The sequence below is a fragment of the Pelodiscus sinensis genome, chromosome 23 (assembly GCF_052426305.1).
Source record: "Pelodiscus sinensis isolate ZL-2025 chromosome 23, ASM5242630v1, whole genome shotgun sequence".
Classification (NCBI taxonomy): domain Eukaryota; kingdom Metazoa; phylum Chordata; order Testudines; family Trionychidae; genus Pelodiscus; species Pelodiscus sinensis.
The window spans coordinates 13,999,331-14,005,653 of NC_143074.1; the positions used below are offsets into that span (position 1 = coordinate 13,999,331).

Genomic DNA, 6,323 nt, shown 5'->3' on the forward strand with positions numbered 1-6,323 from the left:
TCCAAAAAGAGCAATGGGGACCCTGAGTCTTAACAGCCTTGGAGCCCTTTTACATCCAGCAACATGTAGCCCCCTCACGCCTTTGCCCCAAGCGAGTATGGTGAGTGTAGGAGATGAGAAAATTGGGTCCTAATCTCACTTCTGACAGTGGGCAAGTCGCTTCGGCACAAATCAGCTTGTGGCGTTAGATGTCTCCTTGACCAGATGCCCAGCATGAGATACCAAGTACACGATTTACCCCCAATGGATTGAGCTTGTCTGGACTGACCCCCTTCAAGGCTGAAATCCTGTTCCATGAACACCTAGGGCTGGCCTTACCATGAGGCAAACTGAGGCGACTGCCTCAGATGCCAGACTGTGGGGAGGGGGGCCCTCCACTAGGACCCAGTGTAGAAAATTGTCTGCTGCTGGTGCATATGTAGTCTCTCTGCTCTAGAGGCACAGAGATGGTGGTAGAGTAGAACAGGAAGAAGGCAGAACTGAGACCTTTCAAAGTTTTGGCCCAAGCGAGGGGGTATGTGGGCGTCATTTGAGCTCCCTGCCTCAGGCGCCAAAATGTTGTGGGCCAGCCCTGTGAACATCAGCGGTGGGAGCTTTGCTACTGACTTCACCCGATCCAGGATTTCACTCTAAGGCTACGTCTAGACAGCAAGCCTCTTTTGAAAAAGAGCATCTAGACGACAACCAGTACTTTTGAGAAAGCAAGCCGCTTTTTCGAAAGAAAGCACCCAAGCAGTCTGGATGCTCGCTTTCAAAAAAGCACAGTTCGCATGACATAGCGCCTTTTTCCAAAAGAGCACTTTAAAAAAAAGGTGTTCTTCCTCGTCAAAAATGAGGTTTGCTGCGGTCAAAAAAACTGCTGCGTTCTTTCAATTTACTTTCAAAAGAATGTGGCAGCAGTCTAGACGCAGGGGAAGTTTTTTCAAAAATCCCTGTAGTCTAGACACACCCTAAGTCTCCAGGAAAACAAGCTACAGGACTTGAAATTGCTAAGAAAATGTCTCTGTGTTTAAAAGGGCACTAAGATGGGGCAGGGAAGGGTTAACAGGCTGCTGGGGGCTCAGTGAGTTGGTCAGTGTCATACTTGTGCTTAATGGACAACTGTCCAAACTATGGACTGCTCCCCTTTCTCGCTGGGTCCCCGGGGGGGCAGACTCAGTGGACAACTCATCAGCTAGGCTCCTCTCTCGCCTGTAGACCTCTGGCCCCCGACCCTCCCGAACTTCACAGCTAGGGAGGAGGCATGTTGGCTAAGGGAAGGCCTGTGCTCTTACTGCTGCTCATGCCCTACCTGTTCTGTGGCTAAGGAGGGGATCTCCGCTGCCAGGGCTGTTAATCTGGTAGCAAATCTCATCGCTGCGTTCATTGGAAGCTGAAAAATGTGCCTGCATGATGCCTTGATTACTTTATTCCCAGGAGAGAATTTTGTCCCCTCATTGGGATTCGTGGTCGTTGAAGGGACCTCTCCAGACCATGACAAAAACTCTGCACCGAGCACTGGGGCTATTTACCAAGCACAAACGGCGCCGCTAGGGGGTGCGAGCCTGAGTCCTGGTCTTTGAGGAAGGAACAAACCCGGGGCCCTTTCAAAAGGCGAAATGCGAACAACCTAGCCCGGCTTGGTACTGTCAGAGCAAAACCCACCATGGCTCTGCAAAGACAAATAAAAACGAAAGCTGGTGAGGCCAGTGTGGAAGCCGCGGAGCTACGCTTCCAGGCTCTGCAGCCCTCAAGCCTCAGCCAAGCAGCTACCACTCAGCAGATGGGAAGAGAGAAAGGAAATCCCCCATGAGGGAGCGTCTCAGATGGTGGAATACACACTTGGCTTGTAGCGCCCCTGCCACGTGAAGGTGTGTGATTGGTGCATGAACATGGTGGGGAGAGGGTTTTCAACACCCCATCTGTGGTATTCTCCTAAGGATGCGGCAGGGCGGTTTGGTTTTGTAATACTGGCATGCTTCTGCTGCTGCAGCCTAGCTTGGAGCCCTCTTACATCTCGTGCCTCTGCCCCAAGCGAGGGTGGGGAGCGGAGGAGAGGAGGAAATCAGGTCCTAATGCCATTTCTGTCAGTGACTCCGTCGTGGGCAAGTCACTTCAGGACAGATCAGCTCGCGGTGTTAGATGTCTCCTTGACTTGGAGACACCGAGCATAAGCCACTGAGGGCCCGATTTTCCCACAACACATTGAGCTCGTCTGGAAATCTAGCTGCTTCTCTGGGTGCCTGATTGGAAGCTCAGCTTGGTGCCTGGTGTGCCTTGGCACTGAACACAGGCTGTTCCTCCTGACGGCATTGGGGGTCAGGCGTGATCAGCACCTGTAAAAATCAGCCTCAGTGTGGGAAAGCAAAACTGTATTTAGAACTGTTGGCCTTAGTCTCCTGGTACCAGTTTCTGCCTGTTCTTCCCCAAGTGGGGCCCTGTGAGGCTTACTTCAGTAACACGGGCAAAGTGCCACAGGTGGGGGCGGACGCTTGGGGCAGGGCAGCAGGTCAGAGAAGGTTTCCTTTCAGATGAATAAAAGACATGGGCACTATTTCCAAAGGCATTCATCTTAATGGCCATCGGGCACCAGATCCCTTTGATGGCTTTGGACAACTTGGCTGAGCTTTGATGGGCAGAAAACAACCCCTGCCATGCACAAGTCGTCTTGGGAGCTGGGGCCTGGAGACACCCGACGGTGTGAAATGGAACTGAGGGTGGGAGGAACACAGGGGAGATGGGGCAGAGATGGGGGGGGAATGTTGCGACGATGGAGTGGTGGAGAGCAGACGCAGTGAAGGGCAAGTGAGGAGGAAACACTGGGAGGGAGTGGAGGGTCAGGACGTGGGAAGGAAGCTCCCATGGAGGGGCAGGCCATGATGTGGGAGAGAGCTGGGATGTGAAATGGAGGGAGCAGACACTAGACTGAACCCTAACGAGAGTGGGGAGAACAGAATGGGAGTGGAGGAGGGGGCCTCGGGCCACACAGGAACTTACAAAGCCCTGCTTTGCTATCTGGGTTGCTTGGCACACTGAACCTGCCACAGTCGGCTTGGTGACAACTCCCCAGCATCACACTCTCTGCGCTCCCACCTTGCACTTGGGTGCTCCCTGGCATGGCATCTGCAGAGCATGCAACAGGCAGGGCTGGCCTTACCATGAGGCGAACTGAGGTGGCCACCTCAGGTGCTAGACGGTGTGGGGGGTGCCACTAGGACCCAGAGTGTAGAAAATTGTGTCTGCTGCTGGTGCATATGTAGGTAGCAGAGCAGAACCATGAGAGGAGGAGAACAGGAAGAAGGTAGAATTGAGACCTTTCAAAGTTTTGGCCCAAGCGAGGGGGCATGGGGGCGTCATTTGAGCTCCCTGCCTCAGGCGCCAAAATGTTGTGGGCTGGCCCTGGCAACAGGGCCCAGCTTGGGTGGGCCACGCCCGTGTTCAGGGGTGGCCCAAGGCGGGCTGCCGGCAGCTGGCACCCCAGGTGGAATGCATGATTGGTGCCCCCGCCTCCACAACCCTCAATGGCGTGACCTCCACAGCCCTCAATGGCGTGACGTCAGCATTGGGCGCCCCGTTTAACACAGCGCCCTAGGCAATGGCCTAGTTGGCCTATACTCACGGGCTGCCTCTGCCAATGTTTATGGCGGGTAACCTCTCCACTCTGGGGATGGCCTGGCAAAGCAGCTTCGTTCATCCCCTTTGTGGGCCTCTCCCCCCTCCACCCCCAGGCCACTGTCTGACGTTCAGGGAGCTTGACGCTGCCCCGTTTGGAGAGGAGGGGGTTAAGTATAGCCAGCCGCAGCAGAAATCAAAGGATTACAGGTTTGTTGCGGGACGGTCCCATCTGTCACACACACAAAGACGCACCCCATATCTCTGGCCTCGACTGTCAGTGAAGAGGCCACTACATTAGAACTCCATTAGGAGAGAGACTCGCCGCAGCAGCAAATGGCAGCTGTCAGGGCACTATCATCTGTGTTATAATTCCTGGTGCTCGCTTCTCAACAGCACTTAAGTAGCAGTTCTACCTACTGGGCCAATTTGGCATCCTCCTCCTCCTCCGGCGGCTGCTGCTCTCCCTCTGTCTTTAAAGATACAGTGTGCGCCTTCCCCGCTTTGTTACCCAGCAGCTCTGCTCTGCTCCTGCTGGCCCTGGGTGACGTTCTCTGGTCAAAGTGCTCGTGGTTTGCTAGGGCTCCTGCTAGCTGGGAATGTTTTCCACAAGGAATGCATGTAGGTGCGCATTCCTCCTCCCCCCATGCCCTAGAGCCAGGCACTGGTGCACAGGTACTGCCATACCTGTGCTGTGCACCCCACTCACCCTGACCCCTGTGGCCTCGGATACACACATCTCTCTCGCACACACAGCAAAATCTCAGTCACATGCAATAGTGCCGCTCGTCCTCCATCTGGGATTCCACTCCCCGTGGGCTCCTGGCTGAGGTAGATGAGGGTTGAGCTCCCCACACTGAGCAGCAGTGCACCTGAAATAGGGAGCGTAGGGTGTGTCTACATGGGCAGGGTTACTAGGTGTGCTGATATAATTATACACGTATAACCCCTAGGTAGCCGTTCTTATTCCGACACCCGAGGGCCTTTCTTTGGTTTGTCTAAAACCTTCTCAGGCAACATAAGAGAAACTGAGAAACAAGGTGACGCCTGATGCAGGGCTACATATTTTATTTTGTGGGTGTTGCAGTAACATCTATGCACCCTGGTCACTGGCCAGCAGCAGCAGATTAACCACTGGGCCAATGGGGCCCATGCCCAGGGGCCCTGGCTGATTGAGGGGTCCCAGAAAATGGGCACCCTTGAGCCCACCCCGCTCTGGTGCTCCTGGTGGGAAGGGAGGGAAGCCTCCATGTCTTGCAGGCATGCCAGATGGGGGAACCCCCTGTACCCTAACCCCATTTCCCCAGCAGGAACAGAGGTGGACTGCAGGCAGAAGAGGGGGGAGGGTTTATTTTGTTTTTTAACTAATTCAGCAATGAAGTCCATACATTTTCCAGATCTCCTCTTTCCTGGCTGGGTGCTTTGAGAACCCTCCTTCACATCCCTCCTCTCTGTCCAGAGCCCTGGCAGACATGTTTTTCCTGAGATCATAGTGCTGGGCTGTAGCTTGGTCCTGGCTGGACTGTACTATAGCTAGGTATTTGATATTAGCAACATAGTGGTGGAGCTCTGGCTGCTGGGGGAGGGGCAGGAGGGGCTGCCCACCCCCAGGCTTGACGTGGTTTCCATCATTTACAGGGTTTACAGTTTGGTTCAATGGCTCTCAGCACCCCCAGTATAAAAATCATTCCAGCACCGCTGGGCTAGCAGCCGTTATGGACTGTGCTGTGTCTGCGTTTCCCCTGGATGGTGGCCCTACTTGGACAAGATGGCAATGGGGCAGCACCAACAGGCCATCTCTGCGAAGACTGGGAGACCCTGGGAACAGAGGACTCATGAACTTTTCTGGAGCCACTGCTCCGGAGTTGTTCCTCACCTGCAGGGTAAGAAGCAAGGCTAAGAGTTCCTTCTGGCGCAGCTCATGCTCCTGCATCATGCCCGCAAGGGAAGCTAGGATGGGGTCGTTACCACTTTCCACAGCCAGAGTTCCTAGGCTATTGCCTATGCTGCCTCCTGCTGGGATTCATTCACCGCCAGCCTCGCCACAGTCCTCACAGCGCCTCCTGCTGAGAGAAGCCGGCACTGGACTAGCCACAGAATCGCTGCCGCCAGCACTTCCGCAGCATTGCCCGCAGAGACTGCTTTGCCGACAGGTAATCAAAACAAACACTTCTGCAGATAAATGCCTTGCAGTGGTGCCCGCAATAAATAACTAATTTCTCCCCACATGATCTCAAGAAGCAGGAGCGGTGTGAATAGCGGGGCCTGGTGGCGCTCTGACTGGACTCCCTGGAGCGGTAATTCTGAGGATGACAAACACAAGCCAAAGAGAAATGTTGAAAAATAGGCACTTCCCGCAGCCCTGAGCAAAGGAGCTATTGCAGGGTTTGGAAATAACCAAGGCGAAAAGAGGGAGAGGGAGGGGTATTTTCTCATTGAGAACAAGTGAAGTGCCAAACAAGCTGCTATTAGGGTGGCTTGAAGAGGCACAGGGGCTGTGTACAGGAGAAGAGAGGCCGGGGAAGAGGGCAGCAGCGGTGGGGAGGGAAGGAGGAGAAGGGATGGGGAAGGGGATGAAGGAAAGTGGAGGAGTGGGAGACGCTTAAGGAAGAGAGTGTGAATGGAAAAGGGAGTGAGCGTGGGCATGGCACAAGAGAGAGAAAATGGAAGGCGAGAAAGAGCAGAGAGCAGGAGCCGGTGTGAAATTGCCACTGTCCCCCTGCAAGGCCTAG

General features: G+C 54.4%; 1 long non-coding RNA gene across 1 annotated transcript in view; it reads left to right on the plus strand.

The window, feature by feature from the left end:
- LOC142819352 (uncharacterized) overlaps positions 1–5,817 on the plus strand; it is a 31,099-nt gene extending 25,282 nt beyond the window's left edge. Inside the window, exons 3-4 of the long non-coding RNA XR_012897228.2 lie at positions 3,708–3,801; positions 5,230–5,817. This is a non-coding gene — a long non-coding RNA (uncharacterized LOC142819352). The remainder of the gene's footprint in view (positions 1–3,707; positions 3,802–5,229) is intronic.
- The last annotated feature ends 506 nt before the right edge of the window (positions 5,818–6,323 follow it).